General features: G+C 41.6%; 1 pseudogene; it reads left to right on the top strand.

The window, feature by feature from the left end:
- The first annotated feature begins 361 nt into the window (after positions 1-361).
- Positions 362-13,853, top strand: LOC100469479 (annotated as a pseudogene).
- Positions 13,854-14,380: the final 527 nt, after the last annotated feature.

The raw sequence follows: 14,380 nt of genomic DNA, 5'->3' as shown, positions 1-14,380 counted from the left end.
ATTTATCTTATAAAAACAAGAGAGAGAAAATATATCTTCTCAGTTCTTCTTTCTCATTTCCTTTCTCACGTCGGTCTATATGTAAGGCATACATTATTCATCCTCCACTAGCTCACTTAATAATCTCCCTTCTTTTTTCCCCCTTCACACCCACAGTCTATAAATTAGCATCCGCGATATATAGATTCTAAATAGAAGGTGGAATTCTGCCTTACAATCTGGAACATTTCTTATGTTATTTTTCATTTCAAGGAAAGCAAAATCTGCAAGCATTCCATCAGTCAGTATTCAGACTGGGAAGCACAGCCACCGTGAGCATTCTAGGAATAAAACCTACACAGATGTGGGAAGTGTTGGGGAAATGAATGTCAAGAAGGAGGAGTCATTAGCTGCAATCGGAAGCATTGGTGCATTGGGAGCTTTCAGAGCTTTCAGGAAAGTTCAAGAAGCCAAGCGCAGCCAGCTGCCCACGCCGGGCAGTGAAGGGGTTGTTCGAGGAGGGGTTTATGGAGGCTGTGGCCGCTGTGTAACTCCTGCTACAGTACGTGTGGGGCTCCAGACAAGTCCTTGGCGGTGGGCCTGAGGCAGCTGTTGGCAGAGCCAACGGCAGGAAATGGGAGCTGGAGGTGGAGCCGGCGAGAGCCGATAAGCTGGGATCAGCCGGGCACCTCTGCTTCTGACCCGCCCTGTATCTGACGGGAAACCTGCCAAACGCAGGGACTGCTGCTCACCTTCTGCCCTACAATTCCCACACAAGTTCCTCTTTTGGCCAGCCCTGACCCAGAATCATACAAGGGAGGGGCTTCTAGGAAACTGCAGTTCCCTGCCTTAATCGAGTTGCCATAGTGCAATTCAGCACAGCACCCACTGCCATGATAGCTGACGTGGCATCACGCACAGAAGCCATTTTAAAATTACTCTTCCATTTTGATGTCCCTCAGCTGAGAATTTAAAATGCGTAAGGATGCCATTCTTTTTACTCTGGCTAAGTATACCTGCTTTTGGTGGTGTTGGACCTGGCAGGATATTGTCCAATGGAGGGGGTGGCATGTGCCAAGGCGCTCAGAGGGTTCCTGGTTGTGGCTCTGACTCCTATGTAATATGTATCCCACGGCAAGTCCCTCCCCTCGATGCCTCTTATTCCCTCACCTTAAAATGGGCAGAATTGTACCCACGTGTCTTTTTGTTTTTTAAAAGATTTTATTTATTTATTTGACAGAGAGAGACATAGCCAGCGAGAGAGAGAGCACAAGCAAGGGGAGTGGGAGAGGAAGAAGCAGGCTCCCAGCGGAGGAGCCTGATGTGGGGCTCGATCCCAGCACCCTGGGATCAGGCCCTGAGCCGAAGGCAGATGCCCAACGACTGAGCCACCCAGGCGCCCCCCCACTTGGCTTTTATAGTCCAAATGAGATAATGGAAGTGAAAGCACTTTGTAAACTGGTAAACACCACGATGTTTGTAAACCCCATTATTTCAAGGGATATTCTTCAGTTTGACAAATGTTTAGAGCTTACGTATAAAACAGATGCTCAAAAGTAATGGTGAAATGAATTAATTAATGAACGAACATGACTTGGCATCATGGAGAAAAAATTTAAGGTGTTGGTGAGGACATAATTTCAGATGAGGAAGTTTCCAGAGAGCATCCTTTACTCCCCAAAGTCAGCATACTCCATGGACCCTCAACAGGGGCATGATAACTCAGCAGTTTCCCTGCCCCTACAGAGATCCATTTATTTTCTAGTTAACAAAGAGTAAGGCGTGGGGGGTGGCGGTGCTGGGTGGCTCAGTTGGTTAAGCATCTGCCTTCAGCTCAGGTCATGATCTCAGGGTCCTGGGATTGAGCCCCCAGACTCCCTGCTGGGAGAGGGGAGCCTGCTTCTCCCTCTCCTCCCTGTTTGTGCTCTCTGTCGCTCTCTCTGTCACTGTCTCTGTCTCTCTCAAATAAGTAAAATCTTAAAAAAAAAAAAAGAGTAAGGGGGACATAAATCATCACCATCATCATCATCACCATCATCACCATCATCACCATTTGCCTGGAGGCCCAGAATACATTGGAACAGAGAGAGCACTGCCGATGGGAGAAGGATTAGTGTTGACCTCTCTGCAAGGTAATTTGGAAATTTGGCTCACGACCTAGAAATTCTACTTCTGTGAGTTTATCTGAAGCAAATGCTCCAATATATATTTATATGTGTGTGTGTGTGTGTGTGTGTGTAACTGCATTCCAGAGCTGAGCAAACTTCATCTTAGAGGTGGCTGTGTCTTGTGTTAAAGAAAGCACCTGCAGGAACCTTGATGGTATATTCTAATTTGGGAAGAACTTGGAAGGACATAATGTAAACCAAGAGAGTTAACGAGAATGTGTGGAGCTCCTCCTCTGTGTCAATTCCTAGTCCAGGTTACCGGAATACAGCAATAAACAAAACAGACCAGTTCCTGCCCTCATGGGGGGAGAGACAACACAAAAATGAACATTGTAATCAAATGTCAGGTTAAGAACCATGAGGGAAAATAAAGCAGTGTCAAGGTTTACAGAATAATGTGGGTGCTCTTTTTAGATAAGGTGGTCAAGGAAGGCCTCTCCGAGGAGGTGCCATTTGCTCAGCAACATGAACAGAGGCAGGATACTATACTGTAATCTGGGGGCAGAACACCTGAGGAAGGGGAAAATGAGTGTACAGGCCCCAAGATGAGAAAGAGTTTCTTTATTTAAGGGACAACAGGGAGACCAGTGTGGTTGTACCACAGTGGGCAAGTGGGGAGGGTGGTAGTAGCTGAAGTTGGAGAGGGAGCCAGGTTACAGACCACATTGGCTTTTGATTTGGGTCAAGTCATATGGGAAGCCATTGGAAAGTTTTGAACTGGATGTGACTTTTGCTGGCTTAAGAACTGAAAGGATATTCATGGAAAGTAAATAATAGATGGACGAGAGTTGAAGCAGAGAGACCAGTTGGGATCAAATGCAGTGGTCCATAAAGGAGGCTATCAGGAGTCTGGGACCAGGATAGGTTAGGGGTAGAGGTGGTGAGGGGTAGTCAGAGCCAGCCTATACTTTGAAGTCAGAGCTGGCAGGATTTCCTACCAGGAAAAATATGAGGCGTGAGAGAAAGACAAGAGTCAAAGTTGACTCCAAGGTTTTGGCCGGAGCAAGTGGAAGAATGGAGCTGGAGTTTACTGAGATGGGGACTGCCAGGTGAGGAACAAATTTGGGAGTAATTCAAAATTTAGTTTTGGAAAGATTAACTTCAAGATGCATTTTAGGCATCCAAGTGAAGAAGCTGAGTATGCAATTGGGCGTCTGAGCCTAGAGGTCAGAGCAGAAGATAGACACTTGAGAATCATCAGTGTGTAGAGGGTACTTAACGCCATTAGACAGGATGCGATCATTCAGGAATGAGTAAAGATAGAAAAGAGGTCGAAAATCTCAGTCCTGGGACACCTTGGTGTTTAGAAGTTAGGAAGAGGACAATGAGCTGGTAAAGGAAGTTGAGGAATGGCCAGTGAGGAAGGAAACCAGGAGAATGTAGTGTCTTAGAAGCCAAATGAAGAAAATGTTTTGAGGAGGAACTGGTTTCCTGGGATGTGTGAGGGATTAACCAATACTAAAGTAGGAGGCATTTAGAATTTTCAGGGCTACTAGAGTGAGCAGGTGAACAGTTTAGGTACAGAGAAAAAGAGAAGACATAACGTGGTCAATGGAGAGAGCAGAAGGTCCCAGGAACATGGCAGGACATCAGGGTCCATGAAGAAACATCATGAATAAAAAGTTCCCATACGGTGGAGAATGGCCAGCAACTTTCTAAAGACAGTAATATCTGGTGTGAATTTGAAGTTATTTCTTGCTGTGTTGTGACTGGCTTTCATTTCCCCCAAACCTCAGTTAAAGGCAGCCACCCATGCCTGCCATGCTCTAGTGGCACTTTGGGCCAATGAAGGAAGAGGGAACAGTCATGTTGAAAGAACACAGAAGGTAAAATGCCCAAGAAGGTGAAATGCTTGGAGAGATAAACAGGAAAACAGAGTGAGAGGTGATCAGGAGAAATGGAACCCCCTGGAGGCCCTTAGGTGACTTTGGGGGAGGTGCTGGACTTCCCTTGGCTTCTGGAATGGAGTCCTTAGCATTTTATTTAGATATTAAAGGAAAAGATTAACTGTGCAGGCTGGAGGACCGGGGGTCATCTGGGTAACAAAAATAAACTAAAAAGTATACAAGGATATATGTGCAGGCATGTTCTTGGCAGGGTTTTTGATACTAACCAATACTGGGAGGCAGCGCGGATGTCTGGCAGTAAGGGTGTGATTAAGTAGCTTGTGAGGCTTCCTTTTAATGCAGCCCCTAGAAATGATGACAAGGGTTGAATGACAGAAGCAGGTTTCAAAGCAGTATGCATCACGGGATCCCAGTTTTATAGAAGTAATGTGTGCGTATCTGTATGTGTGCAAGGAGAAACAATTAAAATCATTAACCAATATATTTGAAATGGTGGTCCCTGAGTGGTGGAATTATGGGTGTCTTTTATTATTTTTTTCTCCTTTGTATTTTTTCTGTACTTTCTAAGTTTTTGTTTTTGTTTTACAGTGAATGTTTACTACTTTTATGATTAGAGAAAGCAATGAATGTTTGAAGAAGAATTCACTGATGTATGACCTGGATATTTGCGAGCACTGTCTCTCTTTTGGATAAATTTTATTTGACTGGAAAGAGGTTCAAAGAGGTCCTAGGTTCAAAATTCGCCTGTGGGTAATAGAGATGTGTGTAACCAAGGTGATTCTGGGGCAGTTAGATGTGTTCTGAGCTCTGGTGGTAGATCAGCTTTAGGAGGAAAAATGACTGCCAAGGCAGAGATATTACTGTCTCCAGGTTGCCATTTGTTATTCTCTGGTCTGGCTCTAAAATCAAAAGACTGCAGGAGACTTGCTGGGTTCACTGTAGAGCTTGGAGAAGACAGATGCATGGTCATCCTGTTGGTAGAATGCCTGTTTCAGACAGGTAAGCATGCTAGCTTCCTCCTTGGCCACGTAGCCCAGAAAATGGGCATTCATGCTGCTTTTATCCCCTCTCAAAGCCCATCTGGACAGCTGGTTCCCTTTTGGTGCGCATCATCAATCTTGATGTTTGTGCAAAGCAGTACGGACAAGCTAGTACAGAATGGTCCATTGCTCCAGGTGTACATAACAAAGTCATCAATCATTAACATAAAAAACCTTTCAAGGGCCCCCATCTCCAGGTGTTGGGCAAGGCTTCATCGTGTTTCTAGGTTCCCTTGGAGACATGTGAGGCATGAGCAACTGAAAATACTGTGTTACTCTTTCTTACCCTCCTATTTTCCAGGTTTTTACCACAGACGGGCAATAACTTCGACTCTCCGATTCCCAAGTGCAATACCCCTAGGGAAAGACTCTAATTGGTCCATCCTGGGTCAGGTGCTCACATCTGGGCCAATCAACAAGCAGTAGTATATGTGCATGGCTCTCACTGTGCGTGTACCAATCTTTGGGGAATTAAAATGAACGTTGCCAGTGGTAGGTTGGGTTCTCCAGGAAACTGACTCTGAGATGGAGTTTATAGTTACTGCAGGACGTTTATTAAGAAGTACTCTTAGCAGGGTGCCTGGGTGGCACAGCCATTGGGTGTCTGACTCTTGGTTTCTTCTCGGGGGGTAGGGCTCCACTGTCAGTGTGGAGTCTCCTTGAGACTCTCTCTCCTTCTCCCTCTGTCCCTCCCCCCATGCTCTCTCCCTAAAGATAAATAAACAAAACCTAAAAAAAAAAAAAAGTGCTCTTAGCAATGAGTCAAGAAAAAGAAATAAAAGGCATCCAAAATGGAAAGGAAGAAGTAAAATTGTCTTTGTTTGCAGATGATATGATCTTATATACAGGAAATCCTAAAGATGCCCCCCCCCCCCAAAACTGCTAGAACTAATCAACAGATTCAGTGAAGTTGCCGGATACAAAATCAACATACAGAAAACAGTTGTGTTTCTATACACTTACAACAAAGCATCTGAAAAAGAAATTAAAAAAACAATCCCATTCACAATAACACCAAAACAATAAAATACTTGGTAATAAATTTAAGCAAGGAGGTGGATCATCTATAAACTGGAAACTATAAGACTTTGATAAAAGAAATTGAAGACTCAAATAAATGTAAAGATATTCTGTGCTCATGAATTGGAAATATTAATATATTGTTAAAATGTCCCACTAGTCAAAGCTATCTACAGATTCAATACTATCCCTGTAAACATTTCAATGGCATTTTTCACAGAAATAGAACAAACAATCCTAAAATTTGTATGGAACCACAAAGGACCCCTAATAGTCAAGGCAATTCTGAGAAAGAAGAACAAAGTTGGAGGCATCACATTTCCTGATTTCAACTATACTATAAAGCTATAGAAATCAAAACAACGTGGTACTGGCATAAAAATAGACACACTGACCAGTGGAACAGAATCAAGAGCCCAGAAATAAACTCACACACTAATATTTGACAAGGGAGCCAAAAATACTCATTAGGGAAAGGATAGTCTCTTTGATGAATGGTGTGGGGAAAACTGGATAACCATATGCAGAAGAATTAAATTGGACCCCTCACAAAAATTAACATGAAATGGATTATAGACTTAAACATAAGACCTGAAACTGTTAAACCTCTACAATAAAACACGGGAAGAAAGCTCCCTGACATTGGTCTTGGCAATGCTTTCCTGGACATGACACCAAAAGCACAAACAACAAAATAAAAAATAGACAAATGGGACTACATCAAATTCAAAAGCTTCTACACAGCAGAAGAAACAATCAACAAAATGCAAAGGCAACCTACGGGATGAGAGGAAATATTTATGAATCATTATATCTGATAAGGTGCTAATATACAAAATATATAAGGAACTCATACAACTCAATAGCAAAAAATAAAAAAATAAAAAATAGTAGTTAAATTAAAAATGGGCAAAGAACCCAAATAGACATTTTTTGAAAGAAGTCATACAAATGGCCAATAGATATAGGAGAAGGTGCTTGACAACACTAATCATCAGAGAAATGTAAATCAAAACCACAGTGAGGGGCGCCTGGGTGGTTCAGTCAGTTAAGCGTCTGACTTCAGGTCAGGTCATGATCCCAGGGTCCTGGGATCGAGCCCTGCATCAGGCTCCCTGCTCATGGGGGAGCCAGCTTCTCCCTCTCCCACTCCCCCTGTTTGTGCACTCTCTCTCTGTCGAATAAATAAATAAATAAAATCTTTAAAAAAAAAAGCCACAGTGAGCTATCACCTCATACCTGTTAGAGTGACTATCATCAAAAGGACAAGAGATAATAAGAGTCGATGAGGGTGTGGAGAAAAGGGAACCCTTGTGCACCGTTGGTGGGGATGTAAGTTGGTGGAACACAGTGTGGGGGTTTCTCAAAACTTAAAACAAAACTACTATATGAACCAGCAATCCTACTTCTGGGAGATGAAATCAGTATCTCAGAGATTATCTGCACCCCCATGTTCAATGCAGCATTATTTACGATAGCCAATGGAGTCCCTAGCATTTTATTCCATCAGCAGATGAATGGATAAAGGTGTGATATAAAGAAGATGTGATACACAGACACATGGACACACAGGCACCGCCCACCCCACACCCCACACAGGCATATTATTCAGCCATGATAAAGAGGGAAATCCTGTCATTTGCAACAACTTGGATGAATCTTGTGGGCATAATGCTAAGTGAAGTAAGTCAGACAGAGAAAGACAAATACTGTATGATGTCACTTATATGTGGATTCTGAAAAAGCTGAACTCTGGGAAACAGAGTAGAGTGGTGGTTACCAGGGGCAGGAGGTGGGGGAAATGGAGAGATATTGGTTAAAGGGTAAAAACTTCCAGTTAAAATATTAACAGGTTCTGGGGATCCAATGTACAGCATGGTGATTATAGCTAATAATACTTTATTATTTACTTGAAAGTTACTAAGACAATAAACCTTAAATGTTCTCACCATTAAAAAATGGTAATTATGTGATGGGATGGAGGTGTTAGCTAATGCTATGGTGGTAACCATTTTGCAATATATAAATGTATAATGTGCCTGCTGGCTCAGTTGGTAGAGCATATGATTCTTGATCTCAGGGTTGTGAGTTTGAGCCCCACATTGGGTGTAGAGATTACTTAAAAATAAAATCTTAAAAAAAGTATCAAATCAACATGTTGTACACCTTAAATTGATACAGTGTTATATGTCAATTATATCTCAATAAAGCTGGAAAAAATGCTCTTGGAATCAACAAGTTTCAATACAGGCCTGATGGCAGACTTGGCTGACCCTATAGGGAGCCCTGCAATTAGGACAGTCCTGTAGAATTGTCCAAAGACAGGCAGAAATGGCCAGACCTTTATACCCCTGCAAAGATCAGTCATTGGATGTGGGCTGCCCCAGTGATTCTATGCAGCTGAGGTGGACCCTGGAGCGTGGACATCTAAGGACTCTCTGCTGACCATACTCTTTTTTTTTTTTTTTAACATTTTATTTATTTATTTGACAGAGAGAGAGACAGCCAGTAAGAGAGAGAACACAGGCAGGGGGAGTGGGAGAGGAAGAAGCAGGCCCCCAGTGGAGGAGCCCGATATGGGGCTCGATCCCAGGACCCCGGGATCACGCCCCGAGCCGAAGGCAGACGCTTGATGACTGAGCCACCCAGGCGCCCCTGCTGACCATACTCTTGAAGTTGGACAATAAGAGATAAGATCTGGGTAATGCATTACAGCATTCACCCCGATGCCCACTTGGCAGGATAAGTAAAAATAAATAAATAAATTCTAGGGCATTTGAAACATAATGCCATATTATACTTCAGAAAGGTTGTATGGATTATATTAAATTTCAACCTGGAAGTAAAAACTCTTATGACTCAATTTTCAAAAGACAACCCAATTGAAAATGAACAAAGGATTGGGATAGACATTTCACCAAAGAGGATGTACAAATAGCTAATAAACACATGAAATGATGTTCAACATCATCGTTCTGAGGGAAATGCAAATCCAAAACCACAATGAGATAGCACTTCACACCCACAAGGATGGCTAGAATAAAAATGATAGTAAGAAATACTGGCAAGAATGTGGAGAAATGGGAAACCTCATATATGGCTGGGAGGTATGAAAAAAATGATACAACAACTCTGGAAAATAGTTTGGCAGTTCCTTACATAGTTAAACATAAATTTACCATGCTCAGCAATTCCTCTCTTAGGTACTACACATAAGAAATGAAAGCATATGTCCTCGCAAAGACTTGCATGCAGATACTCATAACAGTATTCACAATAGCCAAAAGGTGAAAATAACCCAAATATCCACCCACTGATGAATCGATGAACAAATTGTGGTATACTCATACAGTGGAATATTATTTTGCTATCAAAAAGAAATGAAGTACTGACAGAGGGTACAGCATGCACGAATCTTGAAAACATCACGCTAAGCGAAAGAAGCCAGATTCAAGAGTACATGCCATATGATTCCATTTATATAAAAAGTCCAGAAAAGGTAAATCTAGGGAGTCAACGGTTGCCTGGGGCTAGGATAATACAAATGTTCTAAAACTGTGTAGGGTGATGGGTGCACAACTCAGTAAACTCACTACACATCACTGAATTGCCATTTAAAACTGGGTGAATTTTATGGTAGTAATGATGCCTCAATAAAGTTGTTTTAAAAGTTTCAAGCTGGTTCTAGACTATTTAACAAATGAAATCTAATAGAACTAAGATGAAAGGGAAATCTAAAATTCATTTAAAAGATAGACAGGAAATTCAACTGAGTTCTAATTTTAAAGCATGTTAGACATTTCTTACTCTAAGTCAGAATACTTTCTGGGCACAGGAGAGGCATGAACAGTAGATCATTTTCGTCCTCTCTTTTAGGGCAACAGAGTAGGATCTAGAATTAATCAGTGTCAGTAGATAAAAATGGCAATCAATTTTTAAAAAGAAGTTCAGTAGGTAATATGCGGAAAAGATGCTATCAGTGTTTACTTTCACCCTCCATTTAATAAATCTTATGTGAAGAATTAATTTACTGTTACCAACACAAATTTAATACAATGCATCATTGTGCGGAGCAAGAATTGCTATGTGAGCCCAGTCACCTTCAGATTTGTGAGCAAAATAAGGTATTTGTTTCAGGTCACCATTTCAGGGTGGTTTGTAACACATCGATAACTTGAACATGCCCTAAGCCCTTCAATCAGAGGAACCCCCAGGGAGACAGGCATCTTCTCTCCCCCAGTTCCTCCATTTCTCTCCATGACTTCACCAGCCTCCTAGTTATCTAAGTTTGAAACCACAGAGTCATTCTGTGCATACTTTCCTTCACCCCCAGGACTGGTCAATTGCTATGTCTTGTCAGTTCCATATTGCTTGTCTCTGTTTCATCCCCTCCAGGCTCCCTGTAATTACCCTGCTCTCCCTCTTGCCTGGATGATCACAGTAGTCTCCTAAATTCTCTCTCTGCCTCCAGGCTTCCTCATTCCAATCCTCTGGCCTCTAAATCTTTAGTGGTTCTCACAGCCTAAATACTAGCCTAGCATTCAAGGTCTTTCTTCAACTGGCCCTTACCTTCCTGTGATGATTAACTGTATGTGTCAACTTGGCTGAGCCATGGGATGGCAACATATTTGGTCAAATGTTATTCTGAGTGTTTCTCTGAGGGTATTTTTGGATGGCGTTAACTCTTTTACTTTGAGTAAAAGAGATGGCCCTCTGTAATGTGGGTGGTCCTCACCCAATCAGTAGAAGGCCTTGACTAGAACAATGTCCAGTTTGACCCTGTCCCCTGCCCCCACCCATGCTCCACCCATACGATCTGGGGCAGCCTGCCGGTCCAACGAGGACCAACCTCTGAACTCTCTGCCATGTTCTGTCTTTCCGTAGGTGTACTGGAGTAGGTACCTCAGCAAACTCTCAAAAACAGCGAAAGCACGGACCATATTTCACAAACTTGTGGCCCAGCATGTAAAGTCACTGTTAGGTCAGGATCTGATAAGAGTTTTATCTCAAAGTCTTGCCCAAAGACAGCGCATTGGATGTGGAGTCCAATTCCAGCTGGTCACCATGACCAGATTGTGGAGATTCAAGCTTGATTGTGGATATTTGAGCTTGATCAGCTATTCTTTTGTATATTTTTAAAAATCAAGAATAATGTCCATTTAGTTTCACATAAACACTAGAGCTCTTTCCTGCATTTTAATCCAGTTCTCAGAACTGTCATTAGGCTTTAACTTGAATTCACAAATATAATGTTTAGAGAATTATTTTTCTCACTGAGATTTAGTATATTATTTGTTCCTGACCCATGTGATTTCCGAGTATCTAAAATGCATAAATTATTTATGGTCCAGATGGTGATCTGATACTCCGCCTCTCAAAATGTTTCGTGCTTTTGCCGCATGCATAGACGCTCAATCACAAACTTCAGGTTGGTCTTTAGGTACCAGTGCAATAGCCCAAGGCATTTTTTTAAACTACAAATAAATACTCCAGTTTTAAGCATGCTTTTTTCCCTTCGAATTTCATGGCTTAGAATTAAAAACTGTTCTTCTCTGGGAGCTACCAAGTTAAGGAAGAGAAAAATGGGGAAAAATCCTTTTTTCCTCTTGCTAGAGGAGGGAATTGTTTTTCTTGGCCAAATTAAAAATTTCCAAGTTTCAAAATGAGAGGCTGTGAAGAGACTGCCAATTGTTCCCCAAAATACTTTTCTTTCTCCTTCCTTCCTTCCTTCCTTTCTTTTTCTTTCTTCTTTCTTTCTTTCTTTTCTTCTTCTTCTTCTTCTTCTTTTTGTGCTAATAGAAACCCTGAACTTAAGAAGGTAAAATGGCTTCCCAGAATAGAGACTACATTACCCAGCTTCCTTTACAGCCAGGTATGGTCATGTGACTGCATTCTGGTTAACCATACTTGAGCAGAACTGATATGTACAAGTTGTGGGTCATGTCCTTGAAAGGGCAGAGTTTGTTGCCCTCCATCTCTTCCTTCTTCTTGATGGTTGGAAAAGGTACATGCTAATGAGCCATCCTGGACCGTATGGATAAAGCTCCATCCAGGCACGGCAGTCCCATAAGACAGAGGAGCCTGAGAACCACTATGGTGCTGACAGAGCAGCCCTGGACTACCCATGCTCAGATGTTAACATGAAAGAAATGAACTGCTTTCTATCATGTAAAACATTATTATTTTGGCTCTCTGAGACAACAGCTAAAACTATGTTCTAATGAAAATCACTGATACTTAAGTCGAATTATAGAAAATTTTCATTAGGGGTGCCTGGGTGGCTCAGTTGGTTAAGCATCTGCCTTCGGCTCAGGTCATGATCCCAGGCTCCTTTGATTGAATCCCAGGTCAGGCTCCCTGCTCAGTGGGGAGCCTGCTTCTCCCTCTTCCTCTGCCTGCTGCTCCCCCTGCTTGTGCTTTTTTCTCTCTCTGTCAAATAAATAAATAAAATCTTTTTTAAAAAAGAAAGTTTTCATTAAAAGCCTAGAAAAATGACCAATGAAAGTTCCCATTGTCCATTTGCAGTTGATGGTTGGAAAAAGCATTGCTGGATTTTTCTTGATGTATGGTTATAGACACTTTTTTGACTAAATGCTTGAAGAAAAGTTCCTTTCAAGTCTGAGGCTAAAGGTCTTTTTGCCTCCTTTTACAAGTGCATCAGGGACTGATTCAGCACATAGAAGTAAATCAGGAAGGGGCTCAAATACAACATAATGGGTCTTAAAAACACCAGAAAGGGTTGCAAACATATCAGCAAGGGTCTCAAAGAAGTTAGGAAGGGTCTCAGTGTTATCAGAAAGAGTCTCAAACAAAACAAAAAGGGTCTCAAAGATGGCAGTTAAAGTCTCAATGTCCTTAAGTATATAAGGAAGGGTCTCAAATAGGTCAGGGAGACCCTCATGACGGGAAGAGGTCAAATAAGTCAGGAAGACTTTCTGAAATAGGTAGGAAACGGTCAAAAACATGTCAAGATGAGAAGTCAGAAAGATTCTCAGAAAAAGAACAAAGTGTTCTAAGCAGAGCCATGGCCGTTTGGCAAGATCAAGTGCCTTATGAAAGGCAGCAAAAAGGGAGCCAAGAAGAAAGTGATCCAATTTCTAAGAAAGATTGGTATGATGTGAAAGCACCAGCTATGTTCAATTAATAATAAATATTGGAAAAACACTCATGACAAGAACTCAAGGAACGAAAATTGCATCTGATGGCCTCAAGGGTATTGTTTTTGAAGTGAACCTTGCTGATCTGCAGAATAAAATTGCATGTAGAAAATTAAAGCTAATTACTGAGGATATTCAGGGCAAAAACTGCCTGACTTACTTCCATGGCATGGATCTTATCTGTGACAAAATGTGCTCCATAATCAAAATATGGCAGCCATGATTGAAGTTCATGTTACTGTCAAGACTACTGAAGGCTATTTGCTTCATCTACTCTGTATCGGTTTTACTAAAAATTGCAACAATCAGATTTGGAACAGCTCTTATACCTAGCACCAACACATTTGCCAAATCCAGAAGATAAGGTAAATCATGACCCTAGAGGTGCCGATAAATGACTTAAAAGCAGTGGCCAATAAATTGATTCCAGACAGTATTGGAAAAGACATAGAAAATGTTTGCCAGTATATTTATCCACTCCATGGCATCTTTGTTAGAAAAGTACAAATGATGAAGAGGCCCAAGTTTGAACTGGGAAAACTCAGGGAATTTCATGGTGACAGTAGTAGTCTTGAAAAAACTACTGAGAATGAGGCAGGAGCTAAAGTTGAACAAGCTGATGAATATAAGTCTCCAGTCTGAAAATCTGTTTAAAATTCAGACTCTTAATGGTGACAAATAAGGAGACTTATTTGTAACAAAAAAAGAAGAAAGCATCTCAAACATGTCAAAAAGTGTCTCAGTCAGACCTGAAGACTCTCAAATAGTAAGGAGGAGTCTTATAGACACCCCAGGAAAGGTCTCAGGCAAGTCAGAAATTGTCTCAAATATGTCAGAAGGAGTCTCAAACAAGTCAAGAAAAATCCCAAATACTTCTTGAAGAGTCTCAAATAAGTTAAGAAGAGTGCTAAATAATAAGGAAGTGTCTAAAACAGAAAGGAATAGTTTTGAATAGTCAGAAGAGTATCAAACACATCAGAAATGGTCTCAAGCAAGATATGAGAAGTTTCAAATATGTCATGAAGGGTCCCCAAATAATCTGGAAGAATCTCAGAAAACTACGAATGGTCTCAAGCACATCAGGAAGCCCCTCACACAAGTTATAAAAGGTCTCAAACATGTTAGGAAGGGTCTCAAAGTCAGTGGGAAGAGTTTCAGATACACCAGGA

Source organism: Ailuropoda melanoleuca, chromosome X (genome assembly GCF_002007445.2).
Source record: "Ailuropoda melanoleuca isolate Jingjing chromosome X, ASM200744v2, whole genome shotgun sequence".
NCBI classification, from domain to species: Eukaryota; Metazoa; Chordata; class Mammalia; order Carnivora; family Ursidae; genus Ailuropoda; species Ailuropoda melanoleuca.
This window is presented reverse-complemented; position numbering and strand designations above follow the sequence as displayed.